Source organism: Tachysurus vachellii, chromosome 12 (assembly GCF_030014155.1).
Source record: "Tachysurus vachellii isolate PV-2020 chromosome 12, HZAU_Pvac_v1, whole genome shotgun sequence".
NCBI classification, from domain to species: Eukaryota; Metazoa; Chordata; class Actinopteri; order Siluriformes; family Bagridae; genus Tachysurus; species Tachysurus vachellii.
The window spans coordinates 24,302,186-24,321,906 of NC_083471.1; the positions used below are offsets into that span (position 1 = coordinate 24,302,186).

The 19,721-nt window shown below is 40.8% G+C and overlaps 1 long non-coding RNA gene across 1 annotated transcript in view; it reads left to right on the forward strand.

Moving 5' to 3' along the window:
- Positions 1 to 18,215, forward strand: part of LOC132855415 (uncharacterized) — an 82,759-nt gene extending 64,544 nt beyond the window's left edge. Inside the window, exon 2 of the long non-coding RNA XR_009649321.1 lies at positions 18,146 to 18,215. This is a non-coding gene — a long non-coding RNA (uncharacterized LOC132855415). The remainder of the gene's footprint in view (positions 1 to 18,145) is intronic.
- The last annotated feature ends 1,506 nt before the right edge of the window (positions 18,216 to 19,721 follow it).

Consider the following 19,721-nt stretch of genomic DNA (forward strand, 5'->3'; position numbering starts at 1 on the left):
CGGTGGTGCGCTAGAGAGCGCGGCCCACGAAGTCCGGAAGAGAATGCTAACGGCGTGTTGGAAGCACGCCGAACCATTGGTAATAACGGACGCTGGTTAGCGTGAGAGAGGGGATCTTATAGGGTTGGTGATGAGGTAGAAACGAGAGTCAGGTGTGTGTATTTAGTACGCCGGTGAGCCGCTCCGTGCGGGCGGGGCACGCATGGGAGAAGAGTCAGGTAGCTCCCTGACAGTATGTCATTTTGCCAAATAAATTCATTACTGTACACAACTTCTACACAACAGATACAAACTGTACACTAGCTATATACTGTACACTACTGCTACACAACAGCTACATAATGTACACTAGCTATATACTGTACACTAGCTATATACTGTACACTACTGTTACACAACAGCTACAAACTGTACACTAGCTATATACTGTACACTACTGCTAAACAACAGCTACATAATGTACACTAGCTATATACTGTACACTAGCTATATACTGTACACTACTGCTGCACAACAGCTACATAATGTGCACTAGCTATATACTGTACACTAGCTATATACTGTACACTACTGCTACACAACAGCTACATAATGTACACTAGCTATATACTGTACACTACTGCTAAACAACAGCTACATAATGTACACTAGCTATATACTGTACACTAGCTATATACTGTACACTACTGCTACACAACAGCTACATAATGTACACTAGCTATATACTGTACACTACTGCTACACAACAGTTACAAACTGTACACTAGCTATATACAGTACACCACTGCTACACAACAGCTACATAATGTACACTAGCTATATACTGTACACTAGCTACAGTATATACTGTACACTACTGCTACACAACAGCTACATAATGTACACTAGCTATATACTGTACACTACTGCTACACAACAGCTAGACACTGTACACTAGCTATATACTGCACACTACTGCTACACTACAGCTATATACTGTACACTAGCTGTATAATGCACACCACTACTACACTACCGCTACACACTGTACACTAGCTACATACTGTACACTAGCTATAGACTGTACACTAATACGACACTACAGCTACACACTGTACACTAGCTACATACTGTACACTAGCTATAGACTGTACACTAATACGACACTACAGCTACACACTGTACACTAGCTACATACTGTACACTAGCTATATACTGTACACTACTGCTACACAACAGCTACATAATGTACACTAGCTATATACTGTACACTACTTCTACACAACAGCTAGACACTGTACACTAGCTATATACTGCACACTACTGCTACACTACAGCTATATACTGTACTCTAGCTGTATAATGCACACCACTACTACACTACCGCTACACACTGTACACTAGCTACATACTGTACACTAGCTATAGACTGTACACTAATACGACACTACAGCTACACACTTTACACTAGCTATATACTGTACACTAGCTATATACTGTACACAAGTCAAGAGTCAAGAAGCTTTTTTGTCATTTCAACCATATATAGCTGTTACAGTACACATTGACATGAGACAACGTTTCTCTAGGATCATGGTGCTACATAGAACAAAGACAGAGCTGAGGACTTAAGGAAGTTAGTCCTAGATACGTAAAGTGCAGCTGTGTGACCTGGTGCAAACAGTAAAAAGGTGATCACAAAAAATAGCGATTGCTTCCTTGATTATGTCGTTCTCATGAGCTGAGAAGGAACATTTTCAGTATGGCAGGTATGGTGAGATTTTGTTTCAGCAAAACGACCATCTCATTTACATGCGAAGTGTACGTATGAACCATATGAGGTTCTCATTATTTCATGTAAAAGAGGGTCTCTTTCTAGCTGCAGGCTTCATTATTAATCTAACTTAAAGTGGGAGATTGAATTTCGCCTTATTTGAATAATTAGATTTATTTAATCTGCCATTAAGCTAGAAAATTAAAACGTGATCTCTGTCTAATGACGGAAAACTCGTTGAAGTAACAATACGTGTTTTATGAATTTGACTAGGTTGATCATAGTTTGTTTGTGCATTTATTCAAGAAGGATAGATTGTAGCAGTTGGCTAATGGCTAATCCTGCTCATTTACGCTAGGTTCACATTTGCTAGTGACATATTGTAGTTTGTCTTTACAAACTTTGTAAAAGAAAGCTATAATAATAATAATAATAATAATAATAATAATAATAATAATAATAATAAATTGCTGCTAGCTACATACTCTACACTACTGTAGCTACATACACTACACTAGCTACATACTCCATACTATCCGTTGATCACTGAATGTCTTTGTCATGTCTCACTCCACAGTGGTGTTGATATAAAGCTCATAGGAAATCAGACACTCACGGCTTCAAGAATTTGCAGTGTTTTATAAGTGTTTGTTTTCACCTAGCCTACTAGGAGCAATATATTCATAGAAAAGTCCAAAAAAGCAAAATAGTGAGTTTTTCTGCACCCAAATGTATCTTCAAAGTAAATCTGATCAAATCCATTTCTGTTCATCTAAAAAAACAGCTAAAATTTGAAGGGGTTCATCTTTAACCACTTAAATTCAGTGTACAGTAAGGTTATCAATAGAGGGAAAAACACACATTTCACACTGAAAGGCAACACAAGTCCTGACTCATTTTAGATCAGTGAGCAGCTGTTCCAGTAGAAGAAAGTTGGTAGCCATCCAGGCCAAAAATGAGACGTGTATCTTTTTTTTTTATAATGTTCTCAGTGAAAGCACCTCAGAAATGGGTTAATTACAATGATGCCTTCCTGTGAAAGTCGGGTTTTATATATCAACCGCCGTAATGGTCCTTTCCGTGGCATCACACAAGTACAAACTGGAAAAATCAATCACGTTACTCAGCATTAAACACAGAGAAAGATCAGGTTGTAAACATGATGTGGACTGCACTACAGTTCGGCCGAAGCAAACCCCAGACATGTGTTGTTGTTTTTTTTTGAAGAGGACCAGGGATCAGTCTCCGGCTCTTCCAGATTCCAAAACACCAAATCCTTTTACGGCCATTATACCAAACTCTGGTCCTGAGTCTGAAAAAAGGTGTATGGAAGTAATACCGAACATCCTGTTGACACACTTCATTACACCGTTTGTCTATAATCTTCTACACTTATACAGTATACTATCCGGTGTCTCTGAGAAGACTCGAGTCTCTCAAGGCTTCTCCCTCATGTCCTTTTGGAGGACTTCTTCCTTTCCACTGCTACCTCGCGTAAGTCTACACCTACTACACAAACAGAATATTGGGTTATCTTGTTAGAGGTTTCAGACAGCTCATACTTTAACACCGCAATGTGGAGTAACACTGCAAAAAAAAAATGTTAGCTGTGCTATTTTTGATTCAGAGCAGGGTTTCATAACCCTGGGTAAAAGCCCGGAGTTTTAAATTACACATGTGAAACGTTTCTCTAACCGGGGTTAAAAGCTAGGTGTGGAAAAACAATATCCCGGAGTTACCGCAGTCTAAAGAATAGGGCTATGTGAAGCTATGTTCGCACAAGGAATTGGACTGAAAGCTTTTCCAATATCCCAGTTGCTACGTGCGATTGGTCAGTTGCTGTTTTGGGGCGGGGCTTACATATCGAACAACACACTCTAACATATACAATAATACATACTCAACCTTCGAACATCCAACATGCTGCCGGTCCGATCCGACTTATCGACATTCAGATGGTTATAAAACTCTGCATCTTTATATTCAGTCAGAATTGAGAGCTTGTTTCTCATCTGCTGGTTAATGAGAAGGAGACGGTCGATGATCACGTACAGCTCTGTGCAAGAGCAGGTATCACTGCCAGCTTTTGTGTAATTATTGCTTTCTGTTTCGGTGGAGATAATTTATTGTAATTACAGTTTGATGCCTTGAATGAAACATTCACCCACTCTCTGGCAGTCATCTCTCTGTGGAAACAATGCTCTCTCTCTCTCTCTCTCTCTCTCTCTCTCTTGTTCTTTCTCTCTTTGTTAATATTCATGATGCGGATCTCCCTGGCCAGTCCCACGCTTGGCTGCGGTAGTTATTGTGTTTACGATGTCATATGGCTACTCCTGGATTGTAATTAATGGTGTAATTAAGAAAGCCCTGCGTCTCCTCCAATTCATTACTAAACTAAACTCCGTCCTCTTGGGCTCCGGCCAAAATCTGCAAAGTCGCTGAATGTGTTTGGAACCGATCTGGACGTGGAGACTCGCACAGGTGACACTAGAATTTACCTGGCAGCCAGCGGGGTGCTGCTTTTCATTTAATCTGCTGTTGGCGTCTCTCCCTTGGCTGCCCCTCAACTACTCCGTCAACCTCGGAAACTCTTCCTGCGGCAATAAACAATCTGCCTTTAAACCTTCGGGTGCAAAAACAACAAGCATGAAATAAAAAAGGAAGGAAGGGAAAGAGGTAAAAAAATGAGTTTGCATTCTATTATCTCTCTCTCTTTCTCTTTCTAACACTCTTTCTCACTTTGTCTTGATCTGTCATTATTCTAATCCATGTATGACACGTTTATTTTAAGTGTGACAAAAAATGAATACAAGAGAACCACCTTCTTCTTATTCATCTTCTTCTTCTTTAGCTGCTTTTCAATCTGTAGCTCAGGCCTGGCTGTCAGCGACATAAGAGATCTTCCCCCTCCTTTGTTTATTCTATCTCGCTCATGAGATGAGGCAGAAGCCGCAGAAGATGCTCTTTTCCTCCCCAGAGGTCCAATTACTCTGGGCTTTAGTCTGCTGGTGTGGCTGAGAAATAAGCAGCTGAGAATTAAGGAGTCTCCCTGATAAACAGTGCTTAAAATGAAATAAAGATCACAGCTATCAAATGTCCTTATCAGAAGAACAGACTACGGCTGATAACACTACCACTAATAGAACTATTAATTATGTACTTATTGGAATAAAATTAATGAATAAATAAAATAAAATAAATAATAAATAAAAAATAATTTAAAAAAATTAATAATGAAAGAATTTGATTAAAAAATAAAACAAACTAAAATGAAGTAACTTTTTAATAATAATAATAATAATAATAATAATAATAATTACAATAATAAAGAATTATTAAATGTGCTTGTCAAATCATCATCATCATCACCACCATTATTTATATTGTACATTTTGATTCCAAAATCCTAAAGTACATTAAATAAAATACAAAAAGTTGACATATAAGCAAACAATTCCAGAGGTCTGTGATCTATTTTAAATAAAACTTTCAGTAGGTACAGTACAGTACATCAACACACACGCTCTTTGGCTGAAGTTGTTTTTATAGATTTGATTCAAATATTTTGCTAGTATCCAACATCTGTGTGGCTGAAGAGATCCTAGTGTCATAAACTCATCTCCCAATGTCCTCAGTTCACCCCCCAATTATGGGGCAGCCTTAATTGGATTGCTGCCTTAATAGACGTCTGTAAGCACATATCTACTTTAAAGAGATAAATCAAGCAACATCTAGAAAAGTGAGGAAATCTCTGGAAGATCAAATGATCACATCACAGAGTTCACCAGCTCTATTTCCCATCAAGAACAGTGGCCGAAGTCATGACTGCTTCGTATACTTTCCAGAACACACACACACAAAAACACACACACACACACACACTCTCTGTCTCTCTCTTTTCCCCACACCCAGTCACAGAGCTTATGATTCAACATGTTCATTCAGCCTTAAACACACAAACTCTTTAAAAATACACATTCATGTATTCATTTCTTGTCAAGTCTTTGTAATTACTACACACAATAACGTCCACAAACCTGCTCTCTTTATTGCTTTTTATTCTGGTTAAACCCTTTCCTGTTTATACCAAGCCTGATTAAATCTGTCTGTGGCTTAAAACTCACCTCTCGTCTACAGCATTTAGCAGACGCCCTTATCCAGAGCGACTTACACTTTATGTCATTTTTTTTATACAAATGAGCAATTGAGGGATAAGGGCCTTGCCTAGGGGCCCAGCAGTGGCAGCTTGGTGGACGTAGGGATCGAACTCACCACCTTCCGAGTGGTAGTCCAACACCTTAACCACTAGGCTACAACATCCCTTAATCATCTGAGATTTGTTGTCGTGCATCTCAATAAAGGATGTTTACCTTTGACTCCACCGATCTTCACCCCGTGACCAGGATAAAACACTTAACTGTAGATACTTAACGAACGAATACTTAGCGTGAACGTTCTTTGATACTGCAAGAACGTGTATAGACATCCATGACGTTGATGGATTCATGATGAACCATCCATGATGTTGATAAAATTAATTTTACGTGTTGATTCGTTGCGACTCTTCTTGAGGAGAAATATGCCGCGAAGCTCTCCCACGGAGTGAGGAAGAGGTGGACAGTTGAAGTGTCCAATGGAGTTATGAGATTTGCGCTCAAGCTATTTTCAAGACTTTAGATTGGTTAATAACTTGTAAAAATAACAGACCCACGTGGGGACTGACCAATAGCATCGATATGTGAAAAAATATGAAACTGACCAAATTTGGACATACGAGGTTTCCGCCCGACAGCGACGATATATATATTTTTTGTTTATATAGAAGAACCCGTAATGTAAGAATATATGTCAAATTTCTCCACAAAATTTTCTCCGCTGAAAGCTTTCTTTTTTAGGTACAATGAAGAACCTTGTCACAAAAGGTTCTAAGGGGTTCTTAACAATGCTTGATGCATTACATTGAAGATTGTGGATTTTTATGTGGAACTTGAATAAATTTAAAATCTAGCTAAATATATCGGTGAAATACTGTGGCGGATAAATGAACCTACAGAGCAATCAAACGTAATATTTCTGTCTGCAAATTTGTCTATTTATGATTACCTTGGTGTAGTGATATACACCGGAAATGTGTGTGCTATTGGCCAACAGAATGCTCCTGAGATATTTAACTTATTACAATTTCTAAACAAATCTAAAATCTAAAGTGTACATTTCTGTGGCTTTAGGTGACTGATAAAATGTACGGATGGGAAAAAAAACCACGAACGTGGCTCTGAGACTTCAAACTGTCGCCGCATGAATGACCACACGAATAAAAACAACTAGAGGAAAAAGCAGACAATAAAAACCCCGTAAACAATAAAAGTAGTCCCTCAGTAGCTTGTGTGAGCATCTCACACAATGAGCCGCTAATGAACCGCTGAATGTGGCGCGTACGGATGATCTATTATGAGCCTCTCAAAACTCCAGGCTCTTTTCAAAGGCTTCACATTGGTATAAAATGGGTTTCGGTCATAAAAGAGAGAGAGCGAGAGAGAGAGAGAGAGAGAGAGAGAGAGTGAGAGAAAGAAAATACAGTTAATGCTAATATTCACCTGTTTCTTCCAGACTTCCAGAAAGGCATGATGATGATGATGATGATAGCGGTCATGAAGAGGCCCAAGGTTACCTCAGCTCCTGATGTTATGTTCCAGGGCATTTCACAGATGCTGTAAAGGGTCAAAGATCAAGCTTAAGTGCCCTGCCAGTCTGTTGAAGCGGAGCGACTTTACTCCGTAGTATCTCTTGACCTTGCCACATGACACACACCCATGACACAAAAAAAAACAATCCTGCTGTTCAGCATGCTGACGGCCTTCTCCTTTATTAAATAGATTTATTCCAGTCATTATGTGAGAAATGTGACCGGAAAAGTACCAGGTTTTCACTCCTACATACAGTATACATACTGTATTAGAGAGCAGTGATAGCTTATGATGATAAAAAACTACTTTCTATGAGTAAATATTATCTATTCACACATTAAACTGGGTTTATGCTGCATTTGCTCTCGAAGGCAAATAAGAGATATTCTTTGGTTGTAAAATAGTGGCATCGTGACTGAAGACAGCAGAAGACAAGCCGGACATTCGTGACTAATATCCCAGGATTTGTTATTAACAATTAAATGGGATTTGTGCCTGTTTTTGGTGTCCATGTTGAGCGCTGAATGTCTTTGTCATGTCCCACTATACAGTGTTGTTAATATGAAGCTTGTATGAAAATATAGACTTTTTCAGAGCTTTAATTTGTAAAGTATTTCCCTTTAATACTAAGGGCAGGATATTCATAAAAGATGAAACTGCTAGTTTTCTTCGCACAAATGTTTGTATCTTCAAAGTTAATGTTAATATCAAACTCATTTCTGCTCTCTGAGATGCTCCAAGTGTTTGTTCATCTAATAAGCAGCTAAAATATGAAAGCGTTATCTTTCATTCATCTTCTACCGCTTATCCGAACTACCTCGGGTCACGGGGAGCCTGTGCCTATCTCAGGCATCATCGGGCATCAAGGCAGGATACACCCTGGATGGAGTGCCAACCCATCGCAGGGCACACACACACACACTCATTCACTCACGCAATCACACATTACGGACAATTTTCCAGAGATGCCAATCAACCTACCATGCATGTCTTTGGACCGGGGGAGGAAACCGGAGTACCCGGAGGAAACCCCCGAGGCACGGGGAGAACATGCAAACTCCACACACACAAGGCGGAGGCGGGAATCGAACCCCCGACCCTGGAGGTGTGAGGCGAACGTGCTAACCACTAAGCCACCGTGCCCCCCAGTGTTACTGTATCTTCAACCACAAAAAAAAACATAAGGTCCTGTGACAGAGTCCGCATTTTATATCAGAATCCACCAGTAATAGATAAGATTTTGCCCAACATTTTGGACCTCCATTTCTATCCGTTCCTCATCTCATGACATAATACAGTCACTGACTTACGTGCTTCATAAACCCGTGGTTCGTATGCGTATTTTCCTATGCTTTCATGTCAACTCCTGCACTTTTATCCACCTCCACTCCCATTCCTGCCAGAACCAAAGCGAAAAAGTCAATAATAATCCACTTTAAACCATTTGACTAGACGTTGTTACACTAGATGTTGTGATCTGTTATTTAAAAGATCTACCTTTGGGCATGTTTGTAATAAAACTTCTATTCAGAGGGTTTGTAATAAACTGAAAAAAATCTAAGCGTTAGTGTGGAAACAAAACATTTTTTACAAATTGTCTTACTCTTCTAAGGATTAGGCAGAAAAAGTCTCTGAAAATCAATGAGTGTTTGATTTATTAATGAGAGTCGAGTCAGGATTTTTGTTCCATGTCATGATTCATGTAATAGAGTCTCTCCGATAAACGCTGCATTTATTTTTTATTTATTTATTTTTTTGGTGCCATGATCACAGCCCTGTCTGGCTGAGGAAAATGGACCGCTAATGTTATTAGTGTAGTACCAAATCAATCCGAACGCTTTAACACGCAGGCTGTAGGGAAGAAGCCGTTGCTTCAAACGATCCTGTCATCTCGTTCGGAACGGACTCGACCGTCTGTTCCTTTCCCATCTCTCCTCTGATGAATCTCGCGGACTCGTTCAACCCATTAGCATGCTCTAAAAGCTGGATGTGTGTTACGCACATGGCATCCTGCTGTTCAAACAAAGGCATTCTTCAAGTCATCAAGCCAGTGTTGTAAGAGTTCACCCATGAAGGTCAGTGCATGTGAGAGTGATGGCTTTCTTACAAGAAGATTTGTTTGTGTTCGGCTTTATTTCTGCTCTGGAGCTCAGACCCACTGCTACTTTCTATTCTGAACGAACAAATAATAATCAGTTAAAAATACAGATACGATTAGAAGGTACATTATTTGTCTTCTTATTATTATTCTCAATATATAATATAACCATATTAGTAATATTTTTAGAAAGATTTCCAGAATGGAGGATGTGGATGCCTTCATGTCTTCATGTAAAAAAAAAAAAAAAAAAAAAACAGAAATAAAATAATTGAACATTTAAAAATGTATTAATAAGCAGTTTATAGTATTTGTTAAAAGCATCCAGTCCAGTTAGTTTAGACACTTGGATGAGGTTGAGGATCTGTTAGCAAGAATTCCCTATGATTTAGGCCACGCCCACTTCAGGTTGAAATTGGAGTATATATCCTTTCATTCATTCATTCATTCATTCATTTTCTACCGCTTATCCGAACTACCTCGGGTCACGGAGAGCCTGTGCCTATCTCAGGCGTCATCGGGCATCAAGGCAGGATACACCCTGCACGGAGTGCCAACCCATCACAGGGCACACACACACTCTCATTCACTCACGCAATCACACACTACGGACAATTTTCGAGAGATGCCAATCAACCTACCATGCATGTCTTTGGACCGGGGGAGGAAACCGGAATACCCGGAGGAAACCCCCGAGGCACGGGGAGAACATGCAAACTCCACACACACAAGGTGTGGTGGGAGGTGGGAATCGATGGGAATATATATATATATATATATATATATCTCTATATATATATATATATATATACACTGTATATCGCACCTCAAGTATCAGGATGATGCCTGGGATGTCAGTCTTAACTCAACACTTGCAGGTTTTTAATGTACGGGAAGAGGGGCGGAGCTACCAGGCGCTGATGCTGGATGAACTTTGCTGGACAAGATATCAAACAAAACTTCTCAATGAGCCCATATTGTGTGAATTATTTGAACATTTGAAACATTGAACATTGAACATAAATATGTAAATACTCATGCTTCTTTTGTCATGGACTGGGAAACAAAGAACTAGGAACAAAAAAAATGTTTTGAGATGATACAATGCTTCTAATATTCACACACTAGACTGTAGAGTACTGTACGTGGTGCATCGTGTAGGTGTGTCGTCTGTCGAATAGTACGTCATTACCTCTATGCACCGCTGACTACTTCCTCTTCTTCTACAAGTATTTCACCCCTCATGTTTAGAAATATCCTCTTACCCCATGTGGAGCTGGATAGAACTGAACTGTTGCTTGTTCTGTTCCGCAGACTTCTCATTTCCGACAGCAGCTTGAAGAATCTGCGGGAATTCTCTCTGGTCTAATAATCACAGTAACAATGTGTGCACAACAGGCACAAATACAAAATTATAAAACTCTTCATTAATTTGAATTAAAGTTTCCATTTCTCTCTCTCTCTCTCTCTCTCTCTCTCTCTCTCTCTCTCTCTCTCTCTCTCTTTTTATGTGCTCTTATGCATGTGTTATTATTTTCCATCACAATTTTTTCCCCCAGCCCCAAAGAGAGGAACTGCATTAAGCACCAGGCTTCTGAATTATTCACAGTGAAATGGCTTTTATGCTTGTAGGTATAACATGTTATTCTTCCCTGAAGTCATTAGCCTCGTCTCCGAAATGGCTAGAGCCGTTGCTGGAAAAGGCCAACCGACATTACTTCCAGTCGAAAGGCGTTTTGTGAGTCCATCTCCGGGTGAAACACGCAATCATTGTGTGCTAACCCATGGAAATTGTCCTACACTCATGTAAATAGACAGAGTCCTCCATCAGTCCGTGCAGTAACATGCTTATGGAGAACACGCAGCCCGAGTAAAAGAACTTTTATTCATCGTACGTTATACAGCCAAAAGTATCTGGACGCCTAGTAGTATGTGGAGTATCTGGAGTAGAAGTGAACATCTCAGTCCAAAACCATTCGCATTAATATTGAGTTTCCTTTGCTGATGTAACAGCCTCCACTCTTCCTCCACTCTTCCTCCACTCTTCTGAGAAGGCTTTACACTAGATTTTGCAAGGTGGGTGTTGGGATTGGGTTTCGGGAATTTTCTCCGGCAGTCGGTGTTCCAGTTCAACCTAAAGGTGTTCAGTGGGGTTCAGTCAGAGTCAGAGTCAGAGCTCTGTGCAGGACTCTCGACTGCACATGGTCTTCTTGTGTGCATGTGGGTTTCCTTTGGGTTCTCTGGTTTCCTCCCTGTTTCCCAAGAACCTGCAGGTACAGTAGATTGAATGGTTAAGATGAATTTGCCCTAGGTGTGTGTTTGTGTGTGTGTGTGTTGTGTGTGTGTGTGTGTGTGTGTGTGTGTGTTTGTGTGTGTGTTACAGCGGTACCAAACCTCTCTCTCTCTCCCTCTCTCTCTCTCTCTCTCTCACACACACACACACACACACACACACACACACACACACACACACAGACCTCTCTCTCTCTCTCTCTCTCTCTCTCTCTTTCTTTCTCTCACTCTCTCTCTCACACACACACACACACACTTCTCTCTCTCTCTGTCTCTCTCTCTGTCTCTCTCTCTCTCTCTCTCTCTCACACACACACACACACACACACACACACACACACACAGACCTCTCTCTCTCTCTCTCTCTCATTATCACACACACACACACACACACACACACACACACTTCTCTCTCTGTCTCTCTCTGGTTACACATTTATTGAAAAGAACAAAGAAACACATGTAAGTAGACCAGCAGTAATAAGAACCAGATGAGAATCACCACGCATTACCACACGGTTCCTCGCCTCCTCCTTGCTGTTCGCTTCACCACACTCCCTCCACTTTCAGGGATCTGCTCGATACACATCATTTCTGAGCCATTCGCTATTTCTCAGGCCATTTTAGAGCACAGTTAAATTGTAATCAACTTAAATGTAAAGAGAAAAGGCAGGACAGTGTGTACATTAGCTGAAAGCTCCTAGAGCTTCTCCTTGTTTACTAACTGCAGTGAAATCTATCTTGTCTGCAGAGTAAACTAGAGTGACAGCTTACTTGTTTACTTACTCGTCTTACATGTTTCTTTTATAATTGCTGTAGAAGTACAAGTGATGTTGTTGTTGTTATTGTTGTTATTTGACAATGTGGTCAGTCAACTTTACCAGCCAAAGTGCCAGGTAATCAGACAAGGAGTCACAATGCTGTGGCTGAGAAGCCTTCGTGGAAACATTAGCATATTCCTTATGAGGATTCTTCACCTGGACATATAGTAGCTGGGTCCGGAACCTTATTCATCATTGTCAGGCATTTCATTTCTTTTGCATGTAGCAAAGAATCTTTGGCAAACTTCTAATATTTGAACGTTTTTATTCAAACTTTTTTTAGGTTCACACTCAGAATCTGTTTGCTAGCTACAATACAACAACAACAACAACAACAACAAAGTGGTTGAGGCTCTGTGTTGTTAATCGTAGGATCAGGGTTCAAGCTGCCACTGTTGGGCCCTTCAACAAGGCCCTTAACCTTTTCTGATCCAGTAGTGCTGTATCATGACTGACCCTGTGCTCCGACCCCAAGCTCCTCAGTTGGGAAATGTGAAGAAAAGTATTCCACTGTGCTGCAATGTATATGTGGTGATTATAAAGGCTTCTGTGCCCCGATTTCATTCACAAATATTTCTAACCAGCAGAAAGCCCAACAAAAATCTGGAGCATTAACGTCACCAAAAGAAACTGATACTTTATCCCTTTTTAATAGCATGCTGGCGCTCCATTCTGCATCAACTTACGTACTCGACTTGTCCTGTCTGAACTCATCACACGTTAGAAACGGCACAAGGATCAAACGTGTACACTCACTCACTCACTCACTCATTTTCTACCGCTTATCCGAACTACCTCGGGTCACGGGGAGCCTGTGCCTATCTCAGGCGTCACCGGGCATCAAGGCAGGATACACCCTGGTCGGAGTGCCAACCCATCGCAGGGCACACACACACTCTCATTCGCTCACGCAATCACACACTACGGACAATTTCCCAGATATGCCAATCAACCTACCATGCATGTCTTTGGACCGGGAGAGGAAACCGGAGTACCCGGAGGAAACCCCCGAGGCACGGGGAGAACATGCAAACTCCACACACATGAGGCGAACGTGCTAACCACTAAGCCACCGTGCCCTCTAACGTGAACACGAGTCAGTCAAAATATTTCAGAAGTCAGCAGTAGAAACTTTTCAGTATTTGAAAAAGCTGAGCCAGATCTGATCATAACAAATCAACATGCAGAAAAACATTTTACTATACGATGTGTTTCGGTTGTTTATAGTCTAGCATACAGAAGAGACAAATATGAAAAATAAATGCTAATAAGTGGGTGGTCTAGCAGGCAAACACAGACTTTGTTTACCAGGTAGAGGTTTGACGATTTCATCATCATTAGCATTTTGTGCTCAGGGGAGTGTGGAACACGTCGATGGGCTTTAGCGTTATCGTGAGCTTCTGCTCTCTGGCAGTGATACTAACACCTAGTGAATGAGGCCCAAACTGAGGCGAGAGTTTAAAGATTAGCACTATAATGTGATCCACTCCATTTTCTACCGAGTGCACTTGTTTACTCGGGCGGAGGCGACGAACGACGTCAAGGGCGTTATTTATTCCACAGCTATCAAAGCCCTGCTAGAGGAAAAGCCGCAGTCTTAGAAAGCAAACAGGAGGATGATGTATGAATTAAACATCTTTCTTGACAGATACATTGACCCGTAACAAAAAAGGAGTCTTAGCAGGCCATATTTCTCGATCGGATTCAGTACGAGGAAGATTTTGTGTACGAGTGTGAACCGGCTCTGGATGGAGAGACGGGGTGAAGCCACTTGGGATGGAATGGTGATTAATTGAAAATGTATCTGAAGATCTTTCAGTATTTATAAATGATCTTGACATTTCTTGCAAGACAGATAGAAAGTGAATAACGAGAGCTCAAAAAAAGCACAGGTTTGCTTTAATATGTTATCATTTGGATTGTAACTTAACCAGAGACTTATATAGCAGATGCTGTACATAATTTAGAATTATAACATGATTAAAAATCTCAGTCTCGGGCGGTCAGGTGCTGGTGCCTTGGGTGATGGGAACAGAATCCAGACCCAAATGCAGGGATAGAAGAAAGACAAGGGTTTTATTAATAAAACAACAAAACCAACAGATACTGGAGAAAACTGAGCAACTAAAATACAAAACAAGACACAAGAAAACCAAAAACATCAAACGGAGAAAGAAGAAGTAACAAAAGATGTACAACAGCAAGTACTCAGCAAAGCAAAGACGACGGGTCTAAAAAGGCAGGTTAATTAACGAAACATAAGCATCAGGTGTGCAGAGGCAGGAACCGGTTAAGGATCCTGTGGGGCAAAAACACATGGCGCAAGACATAAAGAAACCCCCTGCTGCAACTGATGTCCCCTGGAGTTCTGGCAGGGGTTTGTTTGGTTTGTCCAAGCCATCATGACATCTAGGGTGTCAGCGTTACAAAATTAACAGCAAGACGTAAGATGCTTAAATTAATTATTACCTTTGCGAGAGAAGGAAACAGAGACCGTGTAAGTGATATAATGTGAAAATACGAATAACAACAGAAATTAACCTGTTTCAAAGACATTCCATGACTTTGAAATATTAATGCTGGCCTACAAAGCCAAAAACGGACCAGCTCCCTTTTGCCTCAAAGCCCTCATCACTCCTCGCACTGCACCTCGCACCCTCAGATCTACCAGCACTGCTCGACTGGTTCCACCATCTCTCAGGGTAAGAGGTAAGTATACTACAAGACTCTTCTCTGTTCTGGCACCAAGGTGGTGGAACGAACTTCCCCTAGAGGTCTGGACAGCTGAGTCACTGGATATTTTCAAGTGGCGGTTGAAGACCTACTTATTCAGGAAACACTTCAACTAGCACTTCTTTCCTTATCTTTTGCATTAAAAAAAAAAAACCAAAAAAAAAAAAACACCTTTGACACTTTTTCATTGTAACTCTGAACAAATGTTTTAAACTCATGGTATCTTAAGTATGTAACTTAGTGAGCCAGCATTAATGTATTCAATGTTAGAGATTTAAGCACTTATGTACGTCGCTCTGGATAAGGGCGTCTGTCACATGCTGTAAATGTAAATGTAAATGTAAATGTAATATTTTTTCGCATTGTTGGCAAATAGCTGTGTTATAAAAGGAATAACACACTTCAGGACCTGCAGTTACAGCGAAATAATAAAATCACATTGACACCTTTTTTAAATTTTATCACTTCCTTTGTCCGTTTTTAATTCCTCAGCTGTAATATTTACACAGTTGTCAAAAGTCGATTATACTTTATACTCTTCCACATATCATACTCTGTCAAATCAGGAATGGAGTGGATCGTGTCTCTAAAACGTCTCTAAATATTTATTTCTTGTTATTGGTCTTGCTGTGGAATGCGCCCACATTACATTTTTAACCTTTTCAAATTTTACATCAGTGTAAATCTCTCTCTCACTCATTTTCTACCGCTTATCCGAACTACCTCGGGTCACGGGGAGCCTGTGCCTATCTCAGGCGTCATCGGGCATCAAGGCAGGATACACCCTGGACGGAGTGTCAACCCATCGCAGGGCACACACACACTCTCTCATTCACTCACGCAATCACACACTACAGACAATTTTCCAGAGATGCCAATCAACCTACCATGCATGTCTTTGGACCGGGGGAGGAAACCGGAGTACCCGGATGAAACCCCGAGGCATGGGGAGAACATTCAAACTCCACACACACAAGGCGGAGGCGGGAATCGAACCCCCAACCCTGGAGGTGTGAGGCGAACATGCTAACCACTAAGCCACCGTGAATCCCAGTGTAAATCTATTATATAAAATAAATACAGCATTCGTTCTCAAATTGAAAAACCTATAGGGGGTGCAAATTTTTGCACTGTAATCTAAAATTCATTCATCCAAGCTCTATGAAAACAACTCATAATTACAGCTGGATTATTGATTATTTTCCCCCATTATTTTGTTGTAAATTGGCATAGAGTGAAGAAAAATAGCCCCTTAAACAATGGAAGAATTGAAGAATTTTCGAGCAGATGTGTAAAGGCTTATGGAGAGAGAGAGAGAGAGAGAGAGAGAGAGAGAGAGAGAGAGAGAGAGAGACATTCTCTTCATTTTCATTAATAGAAATCCTCATGAAGGCAAATCTTAGAACATTGGAGGACATATTTATTAGAGAACTGGTCCTGATTTCAATTTTCTCACTGAATGATATGTAAATTAGCTCAGCCTTGATAGGAAGTGAAACACAAACAAGTTTAAACATAAAAGTAAAGCGTTGCATATTCATGAGTTAAGAGGATTATCTTCAGCGCTGTTTGGCAGAGTTGCAGAGATGAAAGCAAAGGCTTGCCGAGCGACGCCGGGTGTCGACATTATCCGTGTCTGAATATACACAAAGTTCAGCTGTGAGTCATGTAGTTGATTTATTTCCTCTGACCTATCTCACACCGATCTGTTAGAGAAGCCTCCTTCCGGTTTATCTCAACCTGTGCTGTGGTTTTTAATTAAAAGAAGCCGTTCTACCTGCTCGGTTCGTGTAATTGCTCAGTGGAAGAGATGAAACCTCCTGCCTGAGATTGTAATCCTTTCAGTTCATTTTATCCAGCTCTGTAATTCATCTCTTCTTCTTTTAATATATGCTCTGATAAAGTCTAGAGCTACAGCCTATAAGCTCTTACCAGAAGTGATGAGGAGCTCTCTAATTTTATTGGTTACAAGGTGGTGATTAACTCACTCACTCACTCACTCACTCATTCATCTTCTACCGCTTATCCGAACTATCTCGGGTCACGGGGAGCCTGTGCCTATCTCAGGCGTCATCGGGCATCAAGGCAGGATACACCCTGGATGGAGTGCCAACCCATCGCAGGGCACACACACACTCTCATTCACTCACACACTACGTACAATTTTTCCAGAGATGCCAATCAACCTACCATGCATGTCTTTGGACCGGGGAGGAAACCGGAGTACCCGGAGGAAACCCCCGAGGCACGGGGAGAACATGCAAACTCCACACACACAAGGCGGAGGCGGGAATCGAACCCCCAACCCTGGAGGTGTGAGGCGAACGTGTTAACCACTAAGCCACCGTGCCGCCCGTGATTAACTCTGCAGCAGAAAATAAAATTTGTTCCTGTTATGTTTTTTTGTCATGTCTCACTCTATAGTGGTGGTTAATAGGAAGCTCGTAAGAAAGTAGATGCTTTTTAAGATCTTTAAGAATTCGTAGTGTTTTCGAATGAAAAGTGGACAAGACAGTAGTGAGAGCAGATCTGCTGTACGGGTTAGAGACTGTAGCAGTGAGGAAAAGACATGAGGCAGAGATGGAGGTAGCAGAGATGAGAATAATGAGGTTCTCTTTAGGAGTGACGAGGATGGACAGGATTAGGAACGAGCACATCAGAGGGACAGATCAGGTTGGCAGTTTTGGGGACAAAGTCAGAGAGACTAAATTGAGATGGTTTGGACATGTACAGAGGAGGGAGATGGTTATATTGGTAGAAGGATGTTGGAGATGGAGCTGCCAGGTAAGAGGTCAAGAGGAAGGACAAAGAGGAGATATATGGATGTGTGGTGGGAGATTAGAGGATGATGAGGATAGTGTTAGGTGGAAACAAATGATTTGCTGTAATGACCCCAATGGGAAAAGCTAAAAGAAGAAGAAAAAGAAGAATTTGCAGTGTTTCCTAAGGGCATTCACTAAATTCCAGGGGTTTCGTTACCACAACGTAAAGTGGGCGTGTTTCTGGAGGTCTTGGAAAGACGCCCTCTTTCAAAAAATAAGAGCATACCTACGATGGATAATGAAGGACAAAACAGTCATACAGTAGATTTTATATTTTATATCTATTATGTTTTATTATCTTACAGTTAAGCTATTTTGGAAAACAAATAAACAACAAAAATTTAACAATAAAAAAAAATTAACAATTTAACATTAAACAATAAACGGTGGCTTAGTGTTTAGCACGTTTGCATCACACCTCCAGAGTTGGGGGTTCGATTCCCGCCTCTGCCTTGTGTGTGTGGAGTTTGCATGTTCTCCCCATGCCTCGGGGGTTTCCTCCGGGTACTCTGGTTTCCTCCCCCGGTCCAAAGACATGCATGGTAGGTTGATTGGCATTTCTGGAAAATTGTCCGTAGTGTGTGATTGCGTGAGTGAATGAGAGTGTGTGTGTGCCCTGCGATGGGTTAGCACTCGGTCCAGGGTGTATCCTGCCTTGATGCCCGATGACGCCTGAGATAGGCACAGGCTCCCCGTGACCCGAGGTAGTTCGGATAAGTGGTAGAAAATGAGTGAGAGTGACAGAACTACCATAACAAACTTACGCCACGACAATAACAAGGATTCGCATAACAAACCTGCCATGTAAACAGATTAAAAATGTTTCGTTCTCTTTATTTATGTAAGGAGTCTCTAGAGTCAGCACTCAGAAGTTTTCAGGACAGAACATCAAAAAACAGAAGCTGGTCCAGTAATGTAATTTATAGCTTCTAAGAGATAACAGGAAGTAACCTGAAATGGATAAAACAGTATGTTCTGTCATTCCTCATACAATAATCTGTTTGACAAATGTTTATCAAAATGCTGTGATATACGTACAGTATGAGAAATAAACAAACACTTCAGGGTGAACGGTTATTGGAAAATAATCAAACTTCATTGCGTTAACATTAATCAACACAGCACTCCATTGTTGATAATTTAACTATCGCAGCATGTGTGCATGTCTTCCTAATGCGATACTAACGTTGCGATGCTAACTGTTTCGTGCTGAGCTGCATGCACACCGTGCCGTTCTTAACCATTTGGCTGTAATAACACATCTTATTCTTCATGTGATGAATGCCAAACATTACAGAGAGAAAGAGAGATAAAGAGAGAGAGAGAGAGAGAGAGAGAGAGAGAGAGTAGAGCATATTTGATTTCAACTGCATTGCAGCTTTCTTCTCTCACTTTTTTTCACATTTGGAATCGTCTTGATTTGCACTGCAAATGATCAATGTTCAGATGCTTGTCAGTCTCTAAAGTAGCCCTGCACTATTGTCCACACCAGGATACTTGTTTAAACAATACATC